Below are 26,790 nucleotides of genomic sequence, written 5' to 3'. Positions count from 1 at the left end.
CCTCCTCAATCACTTCGGTAACAATGATTTGCTTTGTCTGTCGTTTTATTTACTGCACTCTATAGAGAGCTCTGTTAAAGACACTATGGACCCAAGCATGGGGATAAGCCTCCCTACCTCCTCCACTAGGGCCTCATTTACAGGTTGTATAAATTCCATGAGGCTCTCCCCCCCCCCACAAATCTTTCGCTCTCTCAGCCCCCCATGCTGACTCCCCAGCAGCTCGCGGCCCTGTCTATGGCTTTCCCTAGATTCTTCCAATATCCCCATGAGGGCTTTGCTACAACCACCATGTCCCTGCCTGCTTATGCCTCGGTTGTTTCCTTATCGGTGGTCTCCCCTAGTTTAACTCTTTCTGCCTCTCCCAGTGCTTTTCACTCCCTGTCCGAGGGCAAAAACAAAACTGTCGCTAAACGCAAACACATTGTCTTTGATGACAATTCTTCCTCTGAGGATGCTGAGAACGACAATCCTTCCCTAGATTCCGAGGTTAAAAGGAGATCCTCCAGACTTGCTTCCAAAAGCCGCAAAAAGAAGACCCCGGTGATCGAGAATCTGGATTCTGAGGAGGACTCCATTGGGGACAAGAAGGAGGAGGGCCCTAATACTACTATGGGGGCCCCTGATGGGGATGTTGTGGATGTGAATGCGACTAGGGACCCCATGGTTCTGACCACTGTTGGTGCCGCTGACATGAGTATCTCTGAAATGAAAACCCAGGACCTCATTGATGATAAGGTTACGACCCCTATGAACACGGACACTGAGGGTCCTATGGGCGTGGAAATCTCTGATAGCTAAGCAATACAATCTGGTAATTTGGATTCGGATTCAAAAATGACTGAACAGGTGATGCATTCTATCCCTCTGACGGGTCTGGTTAATGATAGTGATAACTCCCTTGCTGGTGGTGTGCCCAAAGAGACTGAAGAAACTACGGATGACTTGGCTGCTAAGAACCCCCAGGAGGTCCCTACTCTCCAACAAATGGAAAAGTTGAGCACGGATGTGCTGGACATCACCCAGAGAATTGAAAACCTCGGCCCTGTGCTTGATCTGGAGACTATCAAGGAGGATGCCAATCGGCTCAAGAACAAGATGGAGGCTTGGGAAGCCCAAATGGTGGGCCTTAACAAATTCCATGTGCAGGTTTTACATAGCTCCGCGCTCACCCTCTCTTTGCTAAGGGAACGCTATGCAGACACGGAGGAGGACAAGCAGGAGGCTAGGGACCTCTACAAGTTCCTGTCAAATGAATGGAACAATGCTATGGATGCCACTGGGGTGCGCAAGGCACCCTTGTAGTTTGTTTTTTGTTTTCTGTTGTTGTTTCTGATTTCTAAAGACTTGGTTCCTTTTTGCTGTTAGTTGTTGCTAATTGTTGTTATAGTGATGTTTTTGCGCTATGATTTTTAATAGTTTTTCTATGTAAAGGGTCAGTGCCCTTGTTCTCGCTGCTTTATTAATAAAAAACATTCTTATAACTCAAAATCATTTTATTTTCTGCGAGCACTCCATCATTCTAATGATGGATCATGGAGTATGATTCGAAAGGTTGATGTAAAAACTATTACACAGTCTAAACCAGAAACAACTCTTCCAAATCCTTACCTCTGTCTGATAAAATTTTCTAGATCTGCAGTACATCATGTGGCTAAATGCCAATTCAGCTATTTCAATCATTTGATTAAGGCTATGCATTCTTTAATCTTTTGTAATGCATTGAAAGAATCATGGAAAACTTGAACTGATCCTAAAGCACTGTTCAAAAAGGAAAGCAAAAAATATGTCCTAATGATTACTTCAAGCAGCTATGTTGAGATCTAATCATTTTCACTCATCACACGGCAAAAAAATCTAGTCACAGGTACACATCTAGTATGTTGGTTATTTGATCTATGATAATGTACTAATTTTTTTAATTACAATGGAACATCACCCCTCCTTTTTTATTTTAAAAAGGTCTCACTCTCTAAAATCAATTCTCTTTGAGTACTTAATGGTATTTGAGATGTCTGCAATTAATTTGAAAATAATTTTGTAAGCTTTAATTGAAATCTATGATATCATGCATTGATTGGGACTTTTATATTTTAGTCTTGATAGTGAACTATCAAACATGCTACATTCATAAACCCATATCCCTTTGAGAACTATTTTTCAATAAATTTTATTTATAATGAATAGTATTTGTCAAAAATGTCTAATTTCCAATTGAATTGCTGTTAGAAAATAATTAGAATGGACTCTAAAGAACTAAAACCTTCAATTCATGTTACAAAATTTGATCCCAATGTGATACAAGGGGACTTTAACTTATAATCACTTTCAAGAAAGAAAAAGAAAGTCTTACAAATAATCTTAATTTTATTGCATATTAAAGTGGATAAAAGTTCCATTTTATGATTGACTAGTTATAAAGTTTAAATAAAAAATTAACCAAAATCATTTCTATGCATATAAATCGATGTCTCCAATATTATATGTAAATAAATAAGCAATTGTGATCAAGAGGGCCTAAATATAGACCTCATTAGCTAAGAGTAATCAAAAGGAGGTCTGGTAATATTTTTGAAAAGAGTAATGGGAGGAGGGTCGTAGGGAGCAGTAGGGTTGCAGGAAATGGAAGATGGCGGCAAGGTTTCAGTAATCTTCAACAAGCTCATCAAGGACAGACTAAGGGTGCCCTTTGATTCGCCCAACATTCAAATTTTGATATCAATCCCTTTACCAAAATTTTTAGAAACAAACCTTTTATCAAACCAGTTTCAGATTTACCTTCAGGGAACCAATGGTTGAATCGTTTTGCATGTCTCCAAGACCAGTTAGATATCCCTGACATTTTCTTCAATTGACCTTTTGTTCAACTGGCTCACTCATTTCATAAACAATCTCACAAAGAAAAAGGTAATCTGCAGAATTATTTGAACTTCAACAACTATGAACGGGGAGCTTCACACAAACAAGGGGCTCGTAATGATTTCAGAGGACGCTTAGGCCATCGCCCGTTTATTCAAAAATCATTCGGGCGGGAAAAAAAATTTCAAAACCCTGTCAAAAAGTTTCCACCTTCGAAAGCGTATCGGTCAAAACAACAAGAAAAACAACCGGTTTTTGAAATTTGTAAAAAACTCCATCTGTATCCCAATAATCTTTGCTCAAGGGATGTTTTATCGAAGGGGATAATGAAGCAGACCATCAAGGTGACCATGGAGATCCCCTCAAGTTAAAACCTGCGCACTTTGTGTGGAAAAGAAACCAAGCCAATTTCAAGGAGGTGGATACCCCTTTTCCCAAACTGGCTTCAATAGAGAACGCTTTCGTCATCAAGATAACTTTTCCTGAGCACGTTCTCTCTCAGTCGGTCTCATTTCTCTAAAAGTCGGCTCTCATTGGTAAGTTTAGTTCATCGATCCCTTTTCAAACTTTGCTTTCATGGGCTAATAGTCACTCATCGGATTTTCATGATCTTTTCTATATTGATAGTCATTTGGAGTTTTTTATTGCTTTGTTTTCTTCATCTAAAGATAGAGACATAGTCCATAAAAACAAAGGCTGGTTTTGTCAAGGGGCTGGTCTTTTTACCTTGCCCTGGATTCCAAATTTTAAACCAGATGCTAATCTATGTAGATTTTACCCTTACTGGATTTCTTTACCGAGCTTGCCTTTGGAATATAGAGATTCGGATATTGTTGAGATCATGGCTAATCAACTAGGAATTTTTGTTTCTCATGATCTTATACCCTTTGAAGTAATTCAAAGAGATGTTAGAGTTTGCCTTCTTCTTGCCTCAAATAAAACCCTGCCAAGGCAATTCTCTATCACATCAAAATGGGGTTTATGGTATCAAGACATTGTTATGGATAACGCAGAGGACATTTGCAAATATCAGCATAAACTAGGACATTTTACTAATGCCTGTAGTGGTCTCGAGTGTTAAGAGTTTTTAGTTTGTAAAAATCACTACTCAAACCCTCTACTATGCACTGTCCACCAGCACGAGGCAGTTTTGTCTTCTAATTTTGTACAACCATGTAATGATCCCTCTGAGCCTCATGATGACTCAAGTCTTGAGCCATCTTATGTTCAATGGATTATTCAGTTGACCAATTTCTTTATCATGTATAGCTGGATTCTCTATAGCTATAAATCTTCCATCATGCCCACATCAATTCTCCAATTATGTGACAAAACATCTGATGACAGAGAAGTTATAGTTCGGTACCTAATGTTTAACGAATCCCCGATTGATATTCAGAGTTTAATGCAAAATCTTTCAGTTTCAGGGGTAGTTGTTTCAAGTAAGGAAGGTTATATTCAGGAATTAGCAGATGATATTCTGTCCACTTTAGCTGCCACTATGATTGAGGAAATTGCAGATTTGGAAGGTGTTAGTATGGCAAATGTAATGTTTCCCTTACGAAAGGCAAGGTGTTGTTGTTCAACTATTGACTTTTCAGTGAAAGGGAAACTTCCCTTAGTGAAAGAATCTCATGTTTTGAGTAAACCTGTTGAATTAAATCCTTCAAACAAGATCCATCAAAATTTCTCTCCGATCTCCCCTCACTTAGATATCCATTTGCACAAAATTAGGCAGGAAGAAATGAAAGCCCCTCCACATGATGGTGAGACAAATATAATTTTTTTTTACTATGCACAGTCCTTATCGGTTGAGCAAAGCCCCAGTATGAAATCAGAAGTGTTTACAACTCCTAAAAAGAGAGGTAGAAAACCGAATTGTGTGAAGATTCAAGAAGAAATAGAGGCAGGTGTTCAGAGTACTTTAGACAGAAAATTCAAGGTATCAAAAAGAATTACAAGGAGTGCGAAAGGAACTCCCTGTTCGCAATGAAAATGATTTCTTGGAATGTCAGGGGCATTAACGCTCCTGACAAAAGAGGGAGAATCAAGTCTCATCTTGATTCTTCAAAAGCTGACATCTTTATACTTCAAGAAGCGAAGTTATCAGAGGAAATGTATCACAAAACAGTGGCTAAATGGAGACAATTTGGATCTGCCCATATGCAAGGTGTTGGGGCCTTGAGAGGATTGCTCACATTATGGAATCCTAAAAAAGTTCAAGTTCACCTATTAGATCAAGATCATAATTGGCAAATGTTGAAAGTAGTATGTTATGACATGACCTTTACGGTATTCAATGTTTATGGTCCTACCCTCTCTTAGGAAAAGAAAGATCTATGGAACAAACTGACTCATCTGCTCCAACAACAAGAAGCACATAATTTTACCATTGGGGGAGATTTTAATGCAATTTTGTCTCACAAAGAGAAACAAGGAGGAATCTGCCCACCCCCACGAACTATGCAGGATTTTCTAAACTTCACCATAGAAAACAACTTATTGGATGTGATTCCCAATAATGGTCTCTTCACTTGGACTAACAGGAGATCAGGGTTCCTTCAGATTGTAAAGAGACTTGATAGGTTCTTTATTCCTTTGGAATGGCGCCTTAATCAGTTCATATTGTTTAGAAATTCTTCCTATTTCAGAATCAGACCATTTTCCAGTTCAAATTGTACTTGAATGGCAAAATCAGAATCCCATGTCGTGTTTTGGTTCTTCTTTTAAATTTGAGCGCATGTGGTTTAGACATCCACACTTTCAGGATTTATTAAGACAGTGGTGGGTATATACCCCTGCATGTAGTGGATCAAAGATGCACCAATTCTTTAAGAAACTTCAGTTTATTAAGGTTCAGGCTAAGGAGTGGAATGGAAAGGTCTTCAAGAATGTATTTGCTCAAAAAAAATCATTGCACGACAATTGGAAGAAGTTAACCAAAATATAATTTCCAAGGGATTGGACCAGCTTTTGCATTCTACACAGAAGGGTCTTCAAAGTGAGTGGGAAGAGGCTTGTAAGAGAGAAGAAGAATATTGGAGACAGAAATCAAGAGAGCTCTGGCTGAAGCAAGGAGATAAGAACACAAAATTCTTTCATGCATCCACAAAACAAAGAAAAGCATCAAATATTATATTCTCAATCAAGCATGCAGACACAGGGGTATTGATTAAAAAATTAGCAGATATTCAAGATGAAGGAGTAAGGTTTTTTAAGAATCTATAAGCCCCTGTACCTTCTGATTTAGAGCCTTCTTGGAATGATAATGTTGATCTTTTATTGCAGTCTATCCCTCCTCTGATCTCCGACCAAGATAATAGAGTCTTACTGGCCCCTTTCACTTTGGAGGAAGTCCACAAAGTGGTATTCTCTCTTTCACCGGATAAAGCTCCAGGTCCGGATGGGTTCACCGTCCTCTTCTTCCAAAAGTGTTGGGATGTGATAGGGTTTGACCTTTTGGCGGTCATGGAAGAATCCAGGAAAAAGGGAGCAATGCTAAAAAAAAATTAATGCAACAAATATTGCTCTCATCCCAAAAACACCTTCTCCATCAACATTTGCAAAGTTCAGACCTATTTCACTTTGTAACACGATCTATAAGATAGTAACTAAGGCCATTTACCTCATACTGCATTATCTCATACCTAAGATCATCTCACAAGAACAAGGGGGTTTTGTTCCAGGTAGGGAGACTATGGAAGGAGCTTTAGTAGCACATGAGGTTTTACATTCTATCCATGAAAACCAACAAGCAAATTTTGTTGCCAAACTCGATATGATGAAAGCATATGACTGAGTTAAGTAGGATTTTCTCTTTAAGGTATTATCTAAATTTGGCTTCTCAGACAAATGGTGCAAATGGATCAAAACTTGTGTCTCAGGTGCACACTTTTCGATTCTAATAAATGGACATCCTTCAAGGTTTTTTCAGGGTACACAGGGAGTAAGATAAGGTGACCCTTTATCACCTTTTTCTCTTCATTCTTATGGCAGATGCCTTTAATAGATACATCAATTTTCAGTCTTCAAAAAGGCTTTGGCATGGAGCCAGTCTACCAAGTACTTTAATAGCAGTAACTCACCCTCTTTTTGCTGATGATACATTGTTATTTGGTAAGTCTTCTTTAAAAGAAGCTAGGCACATTAAGCAAACTTTGGAAGTCTATTCTTCTGCTTCGGGCCAGAAAATTAATGCTGCTAAGTCTAAGATTTTCATCTTCAACACATCTCCAATCTTGTCACTAAAAATATCCAAGATTTTGGGCTTCCCAATGGATCAATTGCCATCTTCTTACCTTGGCATTCCTTTCTTTATGGGGACAAACAAATCTTCTTATTGGTATGTTGTTATTGGTAGAAACAAGGCTCGAATTTCAGCTTGGAAAGTAAGGTGGCTTTTATTATCAAGTAGAATTCTTCTTATAAAGTCAGTGTTAACAACAATATCGAACTACTGAATGTCTGTTCTCAAAGCACCCTCATCTGTCATTCAATAATTGCAGAAACTTGTAAGAGATTTTCTATGGAATAGTAATATGACAAATGGAAGGAAAATCCCCTTAGCCTCTCTGGAAAATATGTCATGTCAAAAATCCCAAGGTGGAGTAGGTCTTCATAATCTAAAGCGTCGCAACAAGGCTTTTGGAGGAAAACTGATTTGGAAAATGTACACTAATCCTACTTCCTAATGGTGCCAGATTATGCAAGCTAAATATTTGGACAACAATCAACCATCTAGAGTTTTGACAATTTTGGATCCTCCAAAAGAGTCAGCTATTTGGAATTTTATGATGGATTCAAGAAATCAAGTAACTAAGTATGTTTCATGGGAAGTCAATAATGGTTTCAGTGCTAACTTTTGGACAAACTCATGGTGTGGGCATTCTTCGATTGCTCAAATGGATAATATGAAAGATATTATGAATATAGCTATAGCTCATTGGGGTACAAAATTGAGTGACTATGTGACCGCTGTAGAAATTTTTTTAGGTAAAATAATTTGGAAAGACCCAACTCTTCTTCCAATATTCACTCAGCAATCTTCTTCCTTGGCAACTATCTTATTGAATAGGACAGTTCTCATGTCTAATAGGGAAGATGTGTTAATTTGGGAAGCTTCTAAATCAGGGAAATATAATTAAAGAAGGTTACAAAGCCATACAACAGGGTTGTAGCAGTAAGGTGAGTAGTTGGGCATACTCAATCTGTTGGAATGATATTGTTCTGCCAAAAGCAGGTTGTTTTGCATGGTTAACATTGAACAAAAGAATCCTAACAATAGATAGACTAGTAAAATTGGGCATTTCAAAAGCTTTTAATTGTGTGCTTTGTGGATTAGAGGAAGAATCAGTTGATCACTTATTTTTACATTGCACTTTTGCCTCCCAATGTTGGTTCTTCATCATGAATAAACTCCAAGTTATGATGCCCTTCCCGAAATCACTTTGGGATATGTTTAACTCTTGGCCTCTTTTATTTTTATCATCAACTTTCTCAGGCATTTGGAAATTTGCTCCTGGTCTCATCATTTGGGCCATTTGGTGGAAGAGGAATAAAAGAATTTTCAGAAAAGCATCCTCTTCTCTGGATCGAGCTTTGGTCAAGTTGGAAAATTCGATTGCAGAAATTATAAATTCTTCTCTCACTAATTCCAAGGACATTCAGTCATTCACCCAGTGGGACAAGGTAATTGTAATATCATGGAATGGTATTATTATGCCAATAGGGATTCCTCCGAATTGGTCTTCAACTCTTGTTAGAGATAGGTCTTCCATAAAATGGTTACCCTCTACACCTAATTTCTTTAAGATCAAATTCGATGGCTCTTCCCGTGGAAACCCAGGGAAGTCGGGAATTGGAGTTTGCATTCGAGATCATTTTGGCAAAATGTGTGCTTTCCAAGCATTTCCTATCCCTTCGGGTACAAATAACTTGGCGGAGGCAAATGCCTTACTAGCTGGCCTGGTGTTAGCAAGGAAATGCAGTCTCTCCAACATACATTTAGAAGGGGATTCATTAGTTATCATCAATGCAATTACCTCAAAAAGATCTAAGACTTGGCACCTATTGTATGTTTTGAAGCATATTTTGAATTTACTTGACACATTTTCAGATTACATTGTCAGCCACACATTAAGGGAAGGCGATTCCGTAGCTAATAAATTAGCAAATATGGGTTGTGATGGCATTTCAGTTGAGTCGGTTGCATCTCCCATCAAACTGTCTTCATACCCCGAATTGCTTGAATTGGTACAAAAGGAAAGTACAACATTTAAATTACAAATTATATCTTAAAAAGTACTTGCATGTATGCATTTAACCTGAAGCCTGCAGATAGGATGACTGACAGGACACTTGCAGATGGTATGAATGAAAGATAAGTGCGAGTACTCTGAGATTTCCATGATGTCATTTCACACGAGGTAAAGCAGATTTTGGCCTCTCACACATCCTCTCGGCTGCATTACTGCTACATGTTAATGCAAGAAATCTCGAACTTGATTTTTAAAGACCAACTAATTATTGCATTACGAGATTTTAGGTTTTGTTTATAAACGAAAACTTGCCTGTTTTTATATACACAGTTTTCAACAAAAGTTTTCAAAGTTTTTGAATTTTGAAACATCTCAATGTACAACAATATGGAAAATGGCTCTTGCGAAGGGTGCAGGCAAATGCATTGGTAGTACATGCCATGGAACAACCGAGTTCCAGTGCGTATTACAGAGCCCTCGGCGGCATTCCATGGACACATTGATGATGGGGACCTCGATCAACTATTTCATTTGCATAACCCACAACTAAGAAGAGCAGCCAAAGATTTCATTGGTGAGGAGATTTTGTCCCCTCAAGCCAAAAGAATTATATTTCCCTATCAACTCCTAAGTTCTTTTATGTCCAACGATTTTGATCTGTTGCAATCGATTCCTTTGCTCGAAATATTGTTTTTTAAGTTGGTAAGGCAGAATGTGCTTGAACCTACCATGTTCCATGAAGCTCTGGTCAATTATAATCTATGGCAGGGGTCGGCTCTCTTAGGGGGCCTGTTTCCACGATATTTTATTCAATCCAGCCATGCATACATGGTGCTTCATGACCAAATCAGGCATGCCCTCGAAAGGCAAAACTTTCGTCATGTGAAGAATGGTCTGCAACAATTTGGCAGACAACTGGATGAGCATATTGTGCACAGAGTCAGGATCAATGTTGAGGCTCTCATGGTGATCTTGGAACTAGAAAATGTTGATCCCAGATTGCCAATTCCGCAACTGGAGGAAAGGGGATGGACTTCAGATAAGGTGTCAAACCTTAATGCACCTCTGCAGGATGGGGCCTCGGGATGGACTAATAGCTTCTCACAACCCGAAGTGGCAGAGGAGTGGGAAAATATAGCATCGACTCCTTCGAGGGAAGCCAGACTGCGACAACACATGAAGGTCAATATCTGGGAGGTCATTCGTCGCCCTCAAGAAGAAGCAGAGCCGATGCGATGGGAGGAAGATATTTCAGCCTTCAACACCCTCGAAAATCAAATCTTGGGTGACGCAACCATGGAAGAGTAAAAAGATTCAGGCACTCTGTTTTTTGATAATGTCGTTATGTTGATATACGATATCAAAATCTACACATCATAAACATGTATATTTTGATGTACCCTTTTTTTGTAAGTTTGGGTGATTTGTCCCCATATAGCGTAGATTTAGTTTTTTGTAATTGAGTCGGGATTCAGAGTTTTCTTCCTAGTTCTTTCTCTGATGAGCTCTTGAACTAGGTCTTCTTATAATTAATATATCAAATGCTCGTCACTTTTTGCTTAAAAATAAATAAAAATGGGATTTGATTTATTAAACTAATGATATAATGTACAAAGTAATGTGAAAATAAATAATGGTGATTAGTTAAAAAAGTTGATATTGAAATATATTAATTAAATTTGAAATCTTTCTTTAATCACTTTGATAATTTTAAAATTAATGTGTTTATATGAAACCCAAATTAATAAATCTTGTGCACCTAGATTGTGTTGGGTACATTGATTTAAATAAATTGTTTTGACAAGATTAATTATCATCTCTATAACTTCTAACTTTTATATATTCAATACTAATGCAGTAGTATATAAAGGATGAAAACTAGACAAATTCAATGCAAAAATTATTTCTTCCACTAATAGAATTTATCACTTTTCCAAAAGAAAGTTCTATAGACTTGTATTGCTTGCTTTTTTATTATGGATTGAAATATATTTATTAGTTCTTGTTGTTGCATTCTATTTCTTTGATCGATTCAACCAATCATTGCGTATAATTAAACTTTTTGAACAAAATTTTATAATCTATGTTTAATTTTTTATTTCAAATTTTTCCATGAGTTCAACCAATCATTGTGTAGAATTAAACTTTTTGAACAAAAATCTATAATTTATGATTAATTTTTTGTTTCAAATCATCGTAAAAATGTCATTATGCTTTCTTTCTATTGGTTCATATTGAAAACAGTGAGTGCAAAGTCAATTTAGAAAAAAAATTGCATGTCCGTATGCATTTAATTCATTGAATCAAATGTCAACATTACTAAATTCTTGAATGGCATTACCACTATTGTATAAGTCATACATTTTGACCTTGTTGCATATTCTACTAAATGCATTTATAATGCCAACAAACTTGAAATGTATTGTTATACATTCTATTAAATGTGAATATGATTGAATTGAATTCAGAAATATATATGTTTAATGAGAATGCGTGTAAATTTATTCTTCTAATATAAGAAGTTTATGCATATAGAGTGCATAAGCAAAAGATAAAATCTATATTCCTCCTTCTAAGCCAACAGAACATAATTACAAAATTAGATATAAATGTCAAATAGAAATAGTGTAATGTAGATTTGTTCTTTAGGAGCACTGATTAAAGCTTGAGACTAACTCAAATAATCACACGATTGACAAGAACCTCATGCAATGTGTCTCTTGTTTAATATTTGATTGAATGAATTTCATTTTTTTTAAGTTGATTTGAAAATATTAAATACTTATTTGGTTTTTAGTATTATTTTTGTTTATTCTTTTACATCTATTTATGTTGATTCTAGTAGGTATAAACGTGGATGAGAATTCAAAAAAATGAAATAAGTGCATGATCATGAGCAATTTAGATTCAACAGTTAGACGTGAAATATTGACATTTGAATACTTATTTAGTCATATTTAACTATTTTCTTGTGTCTTATTGTATGTACAATCCAATTTTTAATTTTGCTATAGGACAAACATATAAGATGAAACACTAGTACTTGTACTTACTAAACTTTGTTGAAAGATATTTTTTGGTTTACCTCTTAAAAGTGATATGTTACAAGTATATAAAATATAAAATTGTACAATTTATATCAAGATTTGTAAATATTTTATGTAATATAGAAAAAAGGGATCTATTATATTTATTAATAAATGCTTTCCAATTTTTCAAAATTCCATCATAAAAATTTAAATATATATTTAAAGATATCATTTAATAAATATTAAAAAATAGATATTGATAAAATATAACATAGATTTTCTCTAAAAAACTAAACTAAATAATAATAATTACTCTCTGAGTAATAGATTTATTTTTAACTAGGTATTGTCCATGTCCATTCACATGAAACATTGAAGCATTTTCGAGGGTTAAACAATATCAACTTTCAGAGTATCCTTTCAAAAGACCTAGGATCCTAGGAAGAGCTTTATAACAGTACACCTAATGATGAGTACTTTTACACTTCTAAGTGGAATGACATGATGTGATCTCTTATGGGCCTTTCCAAATTTGAATCATTCAATGATAGTTTGATTATCCAAGGACAACATGCATTTTCAGTGTTAGAGTGATTTCAGTGGGCAATGTCTATGTTGAAAACTAAATAGCATTGACAAGACAATTTTTTGATATTTATTAAATAGATTAAAAACAAATCTATGAACAAACTAAAAAATATTGATAAGACAATATTTTGAAATTTATAAAATAGATTAAAAAATAGGTCATAATGTATTTTGATTTTCAATCTATTTAACAAATGTTAAAAAATGTTTTATCGGCGTTTTTTAGTTTGTTGCATAGGCAATTCTCTTTTAGTGATAATATGCCTTTGCAGGTACAGGGTGCTTCTAGTGACATGGGTCTTCATGGGTAGTATACATTTCCATAGTGCTTTCAATGATAGTATGCCTTTGTAGTTAAAGAGTGCTTTCAGCGACAAAGGTCTTAGTGACTGATGGGTAATATGCATTTATAACGTTAGAGTGCTTTCAATGATAGTATGTCTTGGCAATTACAGGGTGTGTTCAGTGACAAAGGTCTTAATTATTGATGGGTAGTGTGCATTTCCAATGTTAGATTGCTTCCAATGGCATTATGCCTTTATAGGGTGCTTTTAATGATAGAAGTCTTAATGACTAATGGGAAACACTTCAATCAATGTGACTAGAAAGTACATAGTTGAATATGTACAATCATGTCACAAAGTGACAATGAAATTATATAAAATCTCCATCCTACTCTATTTAAACCCTACAATGTATTCAGACTAAAAATGTGAGTTTGATTGCATTACCTACACATAATTGTTGACTTCTTTTGGGACTTAATTTTCTTGTGTTCTGTATTGGGCAACAAAGTAGAAAGAACGAGTTGTATGTCGCATCTCAAAATCTATTGCATCTGAATCAGATTTGAAGCAATTAAAATGCTCTTGCTTTCACAAACCAACTTTAGGTTAATAAGCTTTAGATTAAATTAATTTCCTAGACTCTAATATTATTGATGATATTTGACATAATGATGCTAATAAATGTGCTTGACGATATTATTTTAATGTGATGTTAATTATCATATTGATGACATTTTTAATATAATGTTAATGAATTTTTATATGATGATCTAACATTTTCGTCGAGTGTGAGGTGGATGCAAGGTCAACTGTCGAAGGTGGACATATGACCAAGGAAAAGTCTCCTAGCTCGTCAGCAGCAACCTAAGGAATGTAAACCTGTACACCCACACACAAATTTATAATAATAATTTGTAGAAATTGATAATCAACCATAGGAGCCAAGAATCATCTGCAAGAAAAAAAAACCTATCACACAAAAGAGATCAAGCAAAGATTGTATGCTCTAAAAAAACCAAAAAATTCTTTATAATGCACAAAAGAATTGAAGATTCAATATTGAAGGTGTTATTACAATATTGGAGGTACAATTTTACAATGATTGAAAGACTTTCTTTATAGAAAGCAAGAGATGCCCTAATCCTAAAATTAGAAGAACTAAATCAATGCAAAGTAGGAGCTAAATTAAGCTCAACTACAAACTAAAAAAGATAACTAGAAGTGCCTCTTAAGTGAATTAAAACTGAAAAAGCATAACACCTAGATCTAAATAAAGCACCTAAGTTTAGCTTAAGTGAAAAAAGCATTTAAAGGACCTAATTAATAAATAATTAAATAATTGTCCTTAAATTACTCCAACACCCCCCCTTAAGATTAACTTAGGGATAAGCTAAAGAGATAACGATGAATGAAAAATGCATGCATAAATGAATCTCGACAACAAAGGCTTGATTAGGTACTCATGTACAAACCAATGCAAAGCAATGCAACTCACAATAATGAGGTTTCTCTAAATGGAGAAAAGGAGAAAAACCACATGGGAAAAATAACCCCTCTCCAAAAGCAAGAGATGCAAAAAAGGTACTACATGTGACTAAGATGAAGGACTCCAAGTGGCCCCCCATGTATTAAATCGATTACATGAGCACATTGAATATACCCCCCATAAGAGAGAGAATGAGGATAAGAATCCCCCCAATATAAAAGTAGCTCCTGTGCCAATGATGAATGCTTGAAGATAGAACATGATCCATTGCATGCAAACAACATGTCTCCCCTTCAGAAGAAACCAATCCACTGAAGATGGGTGATGCCACTCCCATAAATTGGAAGATATAGAAATCCAAATCCAAACTATATGTGCCTTTGGAAATTTCTCAAATTCTGCTATGTACATGATAGATGAGGATTCCACAAACAAATCAAGTACATGCCTAATAAATGTAGGAGGTGACGAATCAAGACTCTGCAAAAGCTGATGATGAACAAGCTCCTTGGGCGATGAAGATGAGATGACAATATTGATGTGGCTATCAACAAAGAGAAGATGAATGTCCTCAAAATAGTCCTCCAAATCTGAAATATGAGACTCCACAAACAAGGATGATATGTCTGCTAGATAGGAATCCCAAATAGCTGTGTCTAGAAGAACAATGTCATGTTGCAGTGAATCAATTAGGGCTATGCATGAGACAATGCCAATCTGATCAAGAACAACATAAGATGAAGATTTTTGAGATGGGATCTCAATGTGAGGAGTAGAAACATCTAGATAGGCCTCTGATCCATCGAAACATGCAAGACCTCTGATATACTAAAGCTCCTCTATAGTATCATCATCATAGGGCATGAAATCTGCATGTGCAAGGAGAAGAAGACAATCTGCTGCAGGATCCTCTAGAAATGGAGATATATGAGGGTCTCCAAAGATCTCCCAAAGGCAAGTCCAAAGTGCGCGAGGACACTCGGGTAAAAGTACAAACGTGTGTCTCACTTTTATAAAGGAAAAGGCTAACAACAACGAAACAATTCAACTTCAGTGACACAAAAGTAATATTTCCATTTGGTATTTGAAGATGATGTAAACCGATGAAATGTGTAAAACTGGATGAATTCTATGCCTGTTATTTAAAAAAAAATTGGAACAAGAATTGATATGTTTTTTTAATTATTATAGTCAAATTTTCAATTATTGAAAAACACCACAAATCAGAGGTTTCACCTCCCACCACATAACTATATGTAAATAATCTTGTTTTCCTCTGATTTTGAAATATGTTTTAGATGACATCCATAGCCAGTGAATAATTTTTTTTTTTTGGTTTCGATGTATATTTTCACCGTTATAACAATTCAAAGTTGAAGTTTCCCAAAATCGACAGTTTTCGTCTCCCACCAAATTTCCCCTATCAAAACTATAGCAATCCCCCAAAAAATTATATATTCTTGAAGAGGACTCTCTCCTCTAGTGTCATATATAATTTTTAAATTTTTTTGATATGATTTACTATTTTTTTTCTTATTCCGAATCAGAGTCTTCTTGAATGTTAATATACCTACCTGTAGTATTCTGTAACTTTAATATACTAATTCTAATTGAAATTCTATAAAAAATATATGTCAACGTTCCGCACTCCGAGCTCTCGAAAAGAGTATTTTTAGTTTTAAAATAAATATAAAAATTCATGGTCTAATTCTTAGAAAAACTTGAAAGTTCTACAAATTGGGGGGCGGGGGCGGGGGCGGGGGGCGGGGGCGGGGCGAGGGGGGGGGGGGGCGCAACCTCGGTCGAGTGGTCGAGTCTCCGAAGCGACGGGACCCTCAGCGAGCAGTCGCGTGGGGAAGCGACCCTTTCCCTCATATATTAATGAGGTGATTTTTTAATTTTTTAAAAACAAAAAAACAATTCATGAATCTTCAATTTTTTTTCTAGGAAGTTGATTGTTTTCAAGGAAGGAGGCGATTTTTTCGAAGAAGGTGATTTTTTCTCGAGGAGGTGATTTTTTCCAAAGGAGCTGATTTTTTTCTTAAGGAGTATTCACTAGCGATTTTAGGAAAGAAAATTTCAATACTTTGTGTAACGGGGAATAAAAGAAATAGAGAAAAAAAATATGATCGTATAAGGGATGATTCAATGAAAGTTCATACAAAACATAATCAAGAGCAACCTGTTGATGTTGAAGATGATGCAACTGAAGTAGTGAAAGAAATTGGTACTAGTCAAGGTATGAATTTTTCTTCTGTCATGAGAAATTTGATGGAGATGAATGAGGATTCTCTTTTCAGTCAAATTTCATTTGAACACATGGTACCTGAGAGCACAATTAAATTGCATTGCAAAAACATGTGGGAGGAATATTTTGAAAAAAAATCTATGGTCGAGAGAGCACAATTATTTGTAAAGTTATTCAGGAAAAGAGAAATGACTCCTATTTTGGAGTTATTGGGTGTCGATAATAGGAAAATCTCAGGAGGTCATGTAAAATAAACAATAGTTGAAAATTTGCAAGATGCATTGAACCTTATTAATACCACAAGTTGAGGAGTTGATTCAAGTGTTGCACGTAGAGAGTTGATGACTACGATTTCTAGTAAGAGGTTGTCACATAAAAGACAAGTTACTGCAATTTTTGAATTATTGCATATATCTAGAAAAACTTTTCAAAGATATATTAGGAGGAGAAATATGTTAGATGAAAACATTGAAATGAATTGGGTAAATATTTGTAGGCTTCCTCGAAAAGACAAAAAATTTGAATATGTAAGAAGACTGGTCATTGAATATTGGACCAGCTACTCTCGTGTTTCTTCCAATAGAAGGGACACTTTATAGATGAAAGATGAAGAGACTGGTATGAAGATTTCACATCCTAAACATTTTGTAGATACAACACAAAGAACTATTTTAAGCACTCAAGGAAGAATTTTCAGATGTGAAAATATGTCAGAGAATGTTTGAGAGGTTGTGCCCTTTCTTTGTATGCATAAATAAGGTACGTGAAACTTGTTGTTGTCGAAATCATGTTGAGTTTCATCTATACTTAACGTCATATAAAAAAGCTATGGCAGTACTTAATCTAGATATGGTCATTCCTGGAAGTACGACACAATTTGTGAAATCAATTTTATGTGATAAAATAGAAGATTTAGATGACTTCAATGTACAGTGTATAAAAAGTACATGCATTGATTGTGGAGATTTACAAAAAATTCCATTACAAATTGAGAATATTGATGTTTCAATAATAGTTTTATGGAAGAGATTTCAATATGAGACATATTGAACTAAGACAGGAGATTAATCCAAAAAAATTGCATCGAAGGAGAGTGAATTGCCCTACCTTGAATTTATGAACAGATTTCCTACTATGATTTATCCACATATCCAACATTGTCATGGTGCATGATGGCAAGCTAAACAATTTCTTGATTCCAAAAATTGTTTTCCACTTGGTTGTATTATTTCAATTGTAGATTTCTCCAAGAACTATACATTTGCCCCTCAATCACAGATTCAAGCTCAATATTATCATTCTGATCAAGTTGCAATATTTGTGCAAGTGACCTATAGACACACATAATTTGATGTGGATGGGGTAGAAAACTGTACTGATCCAAATGAACGCAATATCATCAAGGAGGTTCATTTGTATATCAGTGATGATAAGGTTCATGATAGGAGCTATGTAGCTCATTGTTTTGCAATGTTTTTTGAAGATCTTGCAAATCGCGAGATAAATGTTTCACAGCACTGGATTTGGTCAGATGGTTGTGCAAGTGAGTGCATAAGTTTGAATTCATTTTCATTTATATGTAAATTTGTATTTGATTTCAATTTGATAAATTTTATTTTAAATGTTCAATTGTACATGTACATGACATACAACTTTACATGGAGCAGGACAATTTAAATCTGCAAAAGCCTTTAATTGGCTATCCATGCAACATGCTAGACACAATGTTAAGTTTCTGTGGAACTTCTTTGAAAGTGGACATGGAAAAGGAGAGCACGATGGAGCAGAGCATGTGTGAAGCGTGCACTTAGCCAACATGAACTTGCAGGTATTGTTAATTTTGTTTTCAATTTGTTTGTATCTTTTTCTTAATATAATTTCATTTAAAAATAAGTCACATAACAACGCCTCGAAGTTATATTATGTAGGTAATAGCATAGTGTTGGTATAAATAAATATTCATTATGGATATTATTACACTTTACTTAAGTTAACTTAGGATAATGCATTTCTTCGTAGTTTGGATTTGAGACACTTAGGAAAGTGTGCACATAGAGATAGAGCTTGTAGGAGAAATTTCACCTTTTGTGATCTTGTTTTGTTGTTACACTCCACATTCGGTGGGTCATCCACCTCTTGTAGAATATTATAATATTTCTCCTACCTACCCCTAGTATTTCTTACCTACCTTTGTTTCTCATTGAGCCACATGTCATGATTGTGTGCTCGTACATCCATATGGCCTTGCCTATATAAGAAGGCCTATATTCATTGTATTGGTGAATATAGTTGATCATTTTCATATTGATGAGAATACAGTTTGTTCTTGTCATTCTTTTGTCTCTATTTTTATACTTTTCATTATGCCCTTGATCTTGGCAAAATCTCACATGGTATCAGAGTCATTGGGGCTTCATTGATTGGTTTTTGGAGACATCGTGGAAGGCTTCTATTTTTGGATCTGAGGGAATGCATTTTTTAGAGGCATCTTAGAGCATTTTCGACCTCACCATTGTGTCCAGGAGGCCATTTCCATAAAAATTGAGTATAAATTCGACCTATTTTGGCGAAAATCGATTTTTGGGTGTGGAGGAAATTTTCTGCCTAATTCGGGCGGTACGGTATGGAATTTTCGGATTTTTTTCAAAAAAAAAAATTCTGAAAATTTTTTTTGAAAAAAATAATAATAATAATAATAAAAAAAAAAAAAATTTAAAAAAAATGAAAATTATTTTTGGGATCCGTACCTTCTGCCCAGTCAGCAGCGCACAATCAGCGCCCAGTCAGTAGAACCTAGTCAGCTCTTAGTCAGCATTTTCTTTGGAAAGTTTTAGACCCCTCTCCGTTGAGCAGTTTGGATTTTTGGGTCAACTTTGGAGGCCCATAACTTGCTCAATTTTGCTCCTTTTTTGGTGCAATTTTTTTTTATTTGGGCTAATTTTTCGTGCTCTTTGCAGTGGTGTGGTTATTTTCTAGTTTTGGTGCACAGGTGTTTCGGAATTTTTGGATTCTCTCAGCTGTACCTGTCCAATCCTCAATTCTGCAACTTCAAAGGCCTCGTTTGAGCTCATACGACCTCCTTTTCAGGTGTCGTTTTTTTTTAAAGTGCTTTTTTTTTCATCTACTTTCATAATCTATTATCAGATTTCAGAGATTTTACGTAGAAATTGTACTTTCAGATATTGGTCTTATTTGGCCTATTTGGTACTTGTAAATTGCTTGGATCTTAGTTTAGATCTCTTGCATAATTAGTTTGAGTCTCTTTTGGCCTTATTGATGCAGTTGTAAAATTGAAATCAGAAGTCCACTTTGCCATTTTTTGCAAGTGGCCCATTGTACATGTACTAAGTATAAAGTGCCAAATCATCACTTTTGGGGGGGTTCTTTGATTAAGTGAATTTGGGGGGGTGTCTTGTGTGATTGTGCCTCTCTTTCCTTGTGCTGTTTCATTTTTGTTGCAATGAGTCCTCATAAATTTCCACCTTTAACTCCACATAATTATGCATCATGGAAAATTAAAGTATGGAGCAAATTAATGGAAAAAGGTCTCACGCATTACATAGATGGAACAATAGCAGCACCACCTGATCCTAAGGCTGATCCTAATGCTCAGTTAGAATGGCTCACTAAGAATTGCATGGCTCTTGGAACTTTGCGCAAGTATGTATCAGATGACCTCATCTTTCATATTGAGAAGTGTACTACAATCAAAGATGTTTGGGATATGTTTCACAAATTGTATGGTCAAGTTGATGAAATCAGAGGGTATAAGATTGAAAATGAGCTCACCAACTTGGATCCCAAGAGCTTTGATACAATCCAAGATTATGTCGCCAAAGCAAATGAGCTAAGAGCAAAGCTTAAGGATTGTGGAATTGACAAAAAGGATGCTCAGTTGATATTCAACTTGTTGGACAAGCTTGCACCAGAATATGCAGCATTTGTGTCTAGCTTCCAAACTCATCGTTTGACAATAGGGAGTTCCTATGTTATGCCTTCATTTGATGCTTTCACAGAAATGTTGATATTGGAACAATCTAAGTTGTTGAACATGGGCTTCTCAAGTCTTCAAAGTCCAAGGCTTTGGTGGCTAATCAAGGGAATCAAGGAAGTCAAGGCAAAGATTCCCACAAGAAGAAGAAGCAATCTAAGTCACAGCCACAGCAGGAAAAAGGACAATCATCCTCTCCATCTCAAGGCGATTTTTCATCCTCTTCCAAGAAGGGGACACCACCTAAGAAGCACAAACCAACTTGTGAATATTGCAAGAAGTATGGTCATGATGAGCATCGATGCCACACCAAGCAAGTTGATGAGTTAACTAATCTTCTTAAGAAAAACAACATCAACTTGCCATCCGCCTACACAAAGAAGGATTCATCTCCTTCCTCTTCCTCATAGTCTAAGGGAAAAGGGCAAGCATTTGTGGCTACTATAGGTTCTTCACAGCAGTGGATACTTGACTCAGGTTCCTCTTATCACATGGGTTCTACAAAGGAGTAGTTTTCTTCACTGGAACCATCTAAGGTACCTCACATTTGCATAGGTGATGATACACAAGTAGAAGTTGAAGGGAAAGGTTCAGTTGACATGGATGATGGAACATTTGAGAATGTTCTCTATGTTCCTAACTTGTCTACCAACCTTCTCTCTATCTACCAAATCACTCACTATGGGAATGGGAAAAAGGTTAAGTTTACACCAGATTCAGTTGTGGTCAAGGAACTTGATGATGATGCCTTGGTAGCAGTGGGACAAGTCAATGACAACTCAAGGCTTTATTCATTCTCCCACTTTGTGCCAAGTTCACCTTCTAGGGCCTTGCTTACTCATTCAAATTCCGAAAGTAAGCTATGGCATGAGTGGTTTGGTCACCTCAACTACCGCTATCTTCAGCAGCTCAGCACTACAGACATGGTCATAGGTCTACCTCGAATCAATTTTTCAGAGGGTGTATGTTCAGGTTGTTCCATGGGCAAGCATCCCGGGGAAAAGTTTGATAAAGGGAAAGCTTGGAGAGCTGTGGAAGTTCTTCAACTTGTTCACAGCGATGTAGCAGGTCCATTTCCAGCACCTTCATTTAGCAAGGCCCGCTATGTCCTCACCTTCATTGATGACTACTCTTGCTTCACTTGGGTCTACTTTCTCATTCATAAGAGTGAAGTATTTGATAGATTTCAGGACTTCAAGACTCGTGTGGAGAAGCAATCCAGGAAAGTGGTGAAGATTCTTCGTACAGATAATGGAAGGGAATATGTGAACAAAAGACTTGAGGATTTTTGTACATTTGAGGGAATTGATCTTCAGCATTCTGTTGCATACACTCTACAGTAGAACAGAGTTGCAGAATGCAAGAATAGAACTCTCAAAGAAATGGCTAGCTCGATTATTCATGCACATTCTCTTGATCCCTCCTTTTGGGCAGAGGCTATCAGTTGTGCCACACACATCCAGAATTGGGTTCCTCACAAAGCTTTGCAAGGTATTACTCCTTTTGAGGCTTGGGCTAGTAGGAAACCGATTGTGAGACATTTCAGAGTCTTTGGGTGTCCAGCATGGGCTCGCATACCTCCACAGAAACACAAGGCATTGGAACCTCAGAGTCGGCCTTGCATATTTGTTGGATATCCTGAGGGTGTTAAGGCATATAGATTGATGGATCCTGAGACACATGAGGTGTTCATTGAGAGGAGTGTTCACTTTGAGGAAAGCTCTCCTAGCTTAGCCTCTCTACCTCCTCCACCTTACTCCATTGTGGATAGTGATGTTAGTGATTCAGATGATGAGACTCCTTCAACTCTGACTCCCAGGGTTATACCTCCGCAAGGTCCACTTGTAGTTGAGGAGCCTCGTTCTCCACCTCCACCTAGACCTCGTTGGGCTCGACAGACACTTGAGTCCACGAGTTCTCTTGTTGGGGATCCTTCAAATACACAGAGAACTCGATCACAACATCAGGATCTTCCACATGCATTCATTGCTACTGCTTCCGATCCACAGACATTTAGGGAAGCATCAGGGGTTCCTGAGTGGGACCAAGCTATGGAGGAAGAGTATCGTTCCTTGATGAGGAACAACACATGGGATTTAGTCCATCTCCCTAAGGGGAGAAAGATGGTTCGATGTAAGTGGATCTATCGGACCAAGTTTGTAGCGGATGGTAGTGTGGATAAGTACAAGGCTCGACTTGTTGCGAAAGGTTTCTCCCAGGTAGCAGGTGTTGACTATACTGAGACCTTTGCGCCCGTAGCCAAGATGAACTCCATTCGCTTGACACTTGCTATTGCTGCAGCTCATGGTTGGGTTGTACATCAGATGGATGTGAAGAGTGTTTTTCTTCATGGTGATCTTGATGAGGAGATTTATATGGAGCAGCCACAAGGTTTCATCCAGGATACTTCCTTGGTTTGCAGACTAAGGAAATCTCTCTATGGCCTTAAGCAGGCCCCCAAGGCTTGGTATGCCAAGATGGATTCCTTTCTTCTCTCTGCAGGGTTCACCAGGTGTCATTCCAATCCGAATGTCTACATTTTGCGATAGGATGACTCTCACTTGATACTTGTGCTTTATGTTGATGACTTGATCATTACAGGGAGTATTGCATCCATCATTAGCAGGGTCAAATCTGCTTTGCATGACAAATTTGCTATGACTGACTTGGGTCTTTTGCACTACTTTCTCAGGATAGAGATTTCACAGTCACCTTCCGGGATTACACTATCACAGCCCAAGTATGCTCTTGATCTACTTGCACGCTTTCATATGGCTGATTGTAAGCCTGCCCCGACTCCCTTTCTTTCAAGAGTCAAGCTTGAGGCTCAGTGTTCTTCTCCACCAGTTGATGCCACTTTGTATCGTCAGTTTGTGGGTAGTCTCATCTACTTGACCCATACACGCCCTGATATTTCATTTGCAGTTGGTATGGTTTCCCGCTTCATGTAGGAACCACATGAGCTTCATTGGAAAGCTGCCAAACGCATCCTTCATTACATCTAGGGTACACATCACTATGGGATTCACTATGCAGCAGGCACAGGACTTCGCCTGGTTGGTTACACAGACTCCAATTGGGCTGGCGATCTTGATGATCGTAAGTCTACTTCTGGTTATAGTTTTCACCTTGGTTCTGGCCCCATTTGTTGGCAGAGCAAGAAGCAACATGCTATTTCTCTCTCTTCGACTGAGGTTGAGTATCGAGGCGCTGTTAACGCAGCGACTGAGACCATTTGGCTTCAGCAGATTCTCACAGAGTTTGGGTTCACCACTCCACGGCCGACAATTCTACATTGCGACAATCAGAGTGCTATTGCAATCTCGAAGAACCCGGTCCAGCACCAGTGGACCAAACACAACGAGATTCATATGCACTATATCCGAGAGCTCATTCGGGACCAGGTCATTGATTTGCAATATTGTCCTACAGCAGAGCAGGTTGCAGACATATTCACCAAACCTTTCACTGAGAGTAAGTTCCAGCAGTTGCGAGCTCTCTTGGGGGTGGAGGATGTGTCATTAGGGGGGGTCAGCTGACTTCTCCTTCCTCTCTTATGGGGGGGACTTTTCTTCTTTGAGGTTTTGTCCTTCTTCTTTGAGAGTCTTTTGTACTTTCATCTCTCTTTTGGGGGGAGTTTTTTCCCACTGGGTTTTCTACTTTTCTCCGTTTGTGAGAGATTGCATTGCATGGTTTTGCTTGCATTTGTATATTGTACATGGGTACCTATCATGGCCTAGTAGCCGGGACCCATCTTGCATTGTTGACTTAAGTCTTCATTCCCCTAAGTTGCACTTAAGGGGGGGTGTTGGTGTAAATAAATATTCATTATGGATATTATTACACTTTACTTAAGTTAACTTAGGTTAATGTATTTCTTCGTAGTTTGGATTTGAGACACTTAGGGAAGTGTGCACATAGGGATAGAGCTTGTAGGAGAAATTTCACCTTTTGTGGTCTTGTTTTGTTGTTACACTCCACATTCGGTGGGTCATCCACCTCTTGTGGAATATTATATTATTTCTCCTACCTGCCCCTAATATTTCTTACCTACCCTTGTTTCTCATTGAGCCACATGTCATGATTGTGTGCTCATACATCCATATGGCCTTGCCTATATTCATTGTATTGGTGAATCCAGTTGATCATTTTTATATTGATGAGAATACAGTTTGTTCTTGTCATTCTTTTGTCTCTATTTTTATACTTCTCATTGTGCCCTTGATCTTGGCAAAATCTCACACATAGATAATTCAAACAAAATTGTTGAATGGTGTCAAAGTCATTATTCTAGTTGGGACACGCCATACAACTAACATTATTTTTGGGAAGTGAAAGGTAAAATATTTTTGTTCTCAAGAATTCTTAAAAAATTTCATCAGCTCTACATTTCACTTTTATCCTAAAGTTGTTGATCTAAAAATGTGTAAATTTCAATTCATATTTGTAATAGGCATTGATCGGTCTAATCCTTACAATTGTCAAACAATTGTTGGTATTAGAAGTTTACATCAAGTGATAACTATAGGACACCACAAGCCTCCATTGATTCAAGTAAGAGAAAAAACATGCTTTTGTGCTGACTGTGTTTTGGACAATCCAATGAGTCAATGTGAAAATATTGCAAATGGATATGTCTCACAATGGGATATGAAAATCAGAATGCCTCCTTATGAAGATGATGAAAATGACATAGACATTCATGATCCTATATATTTAGCTGATTATGACGTGTTTCTGATTTAATCATTACAGGTGCGTGTGTGCATACATGATCTTTTATTTAATTTTAATTTAGATCATCTAGTGATGTTCAAATTTTATCTACATCTTAATTTTGTTTTAAATTTATATGGTGTCATTTGGATGTACATACATAGGTGATAATTTTGTTGTGGTTGCAGATCTTGACAATGTAGAAGGTGTAGATTATTATCTACTAAGATGCACGAAAGCAAAGTTCAAATTGCCAGAAGTAATTGTAGATGGTGATGGATAGTCATATCCAATTGGTTCAGTTGTTATATAAGGCACCTATTATTAGCAAACTAAGATAGACAAAAATGGCGTTCAATTTATTAAATACATGCTTGGAAAAACAATTCTACATTATAGTCACTTGGTTATAGCAACAAAGCTGCAATTTAAGACATTGCTAAAAAAAGGACGTGGAAACCAAAAGTGGAGGTTACCTTTTGAAGAAAAAGAAATTTTTTTGGAGATAATAAAAGATAGAGAGGATCCAGACTATATGTATCGGGAGCTAACTTAGGCTATCTAACTTGTTTTTGTAGCTCATAAGGCTATCTAACTTGTTTTTTAGCTCATACTTTTATATTTGAACTAGAGTTTGAACTCATGTTTAATTTGAACTAGGATTGGATATATATATATATTTGGACCATATTAAAACTTAGAGATGATTTTTTAATATTGGATAGTATCTAGGTTTTTTTTTTTTCTGACATGGTGAACAATGGTTTTCATATATTGTTATGCATGCTTAAGGTTGAAATGCTTTTATATGTATGATTTTATGTATTCTTCAATTACATGTACATGCTTTTACATGTTATACATCCCCTTCAGACATGCGCTTTGGAAATCCCCTTTAGACATCCCCTTAAGACATCCTAATAGGTCCTAACTTTAGATCCCCTTATGTTAAGTATGCTAAATTATATAAATTTTTATTCATTCTTGGTTGAAAAGATTTTAAATGTATTCTTTTATGTTATGCATCCCCTTAAGACATCCTAATAGGTCCTAATTTTAGATCCCCTTATGAACTAAGTATGATAAATTATATACATTATTATTGTGTTTGGTTGAAAATATTTTATATGTATTCTTTTATGTTATACATCCCCTTAAGACATCCTCTTTGGCAATCCCCTTAAGGCATCCTAGAATAGGTCCTAACTTTAGATCCCCTTATGTTAAGTACACATGCTAAATTATATATACATTGTTATTTGATTTTTCATGAGTTCACACACATGTAAATTCCTTTCTTTGTTACATTAGATTATTAGTGATTATTTA

The sequence above is a fragment of the Cryptomeria japonica genome, chromosome 7 (assembly GCF_030272615.1).
Source record: "Cryptomeria japonica chromosome 7, Sugi_1.0, whole genome shotgun sequence".
Classification (NCBI taxonomy): Eukaryota; Viridiplantae; Streptophyta; class Pinopsida; order Cupressales; family Cupressaceae; genus Cryptomeria; species Cryptomeria japonica.
The sequence above is the reverse complement of the archived record's forward strand: the minus strand, read 5'-3'. Positions refer to the sequence as shown.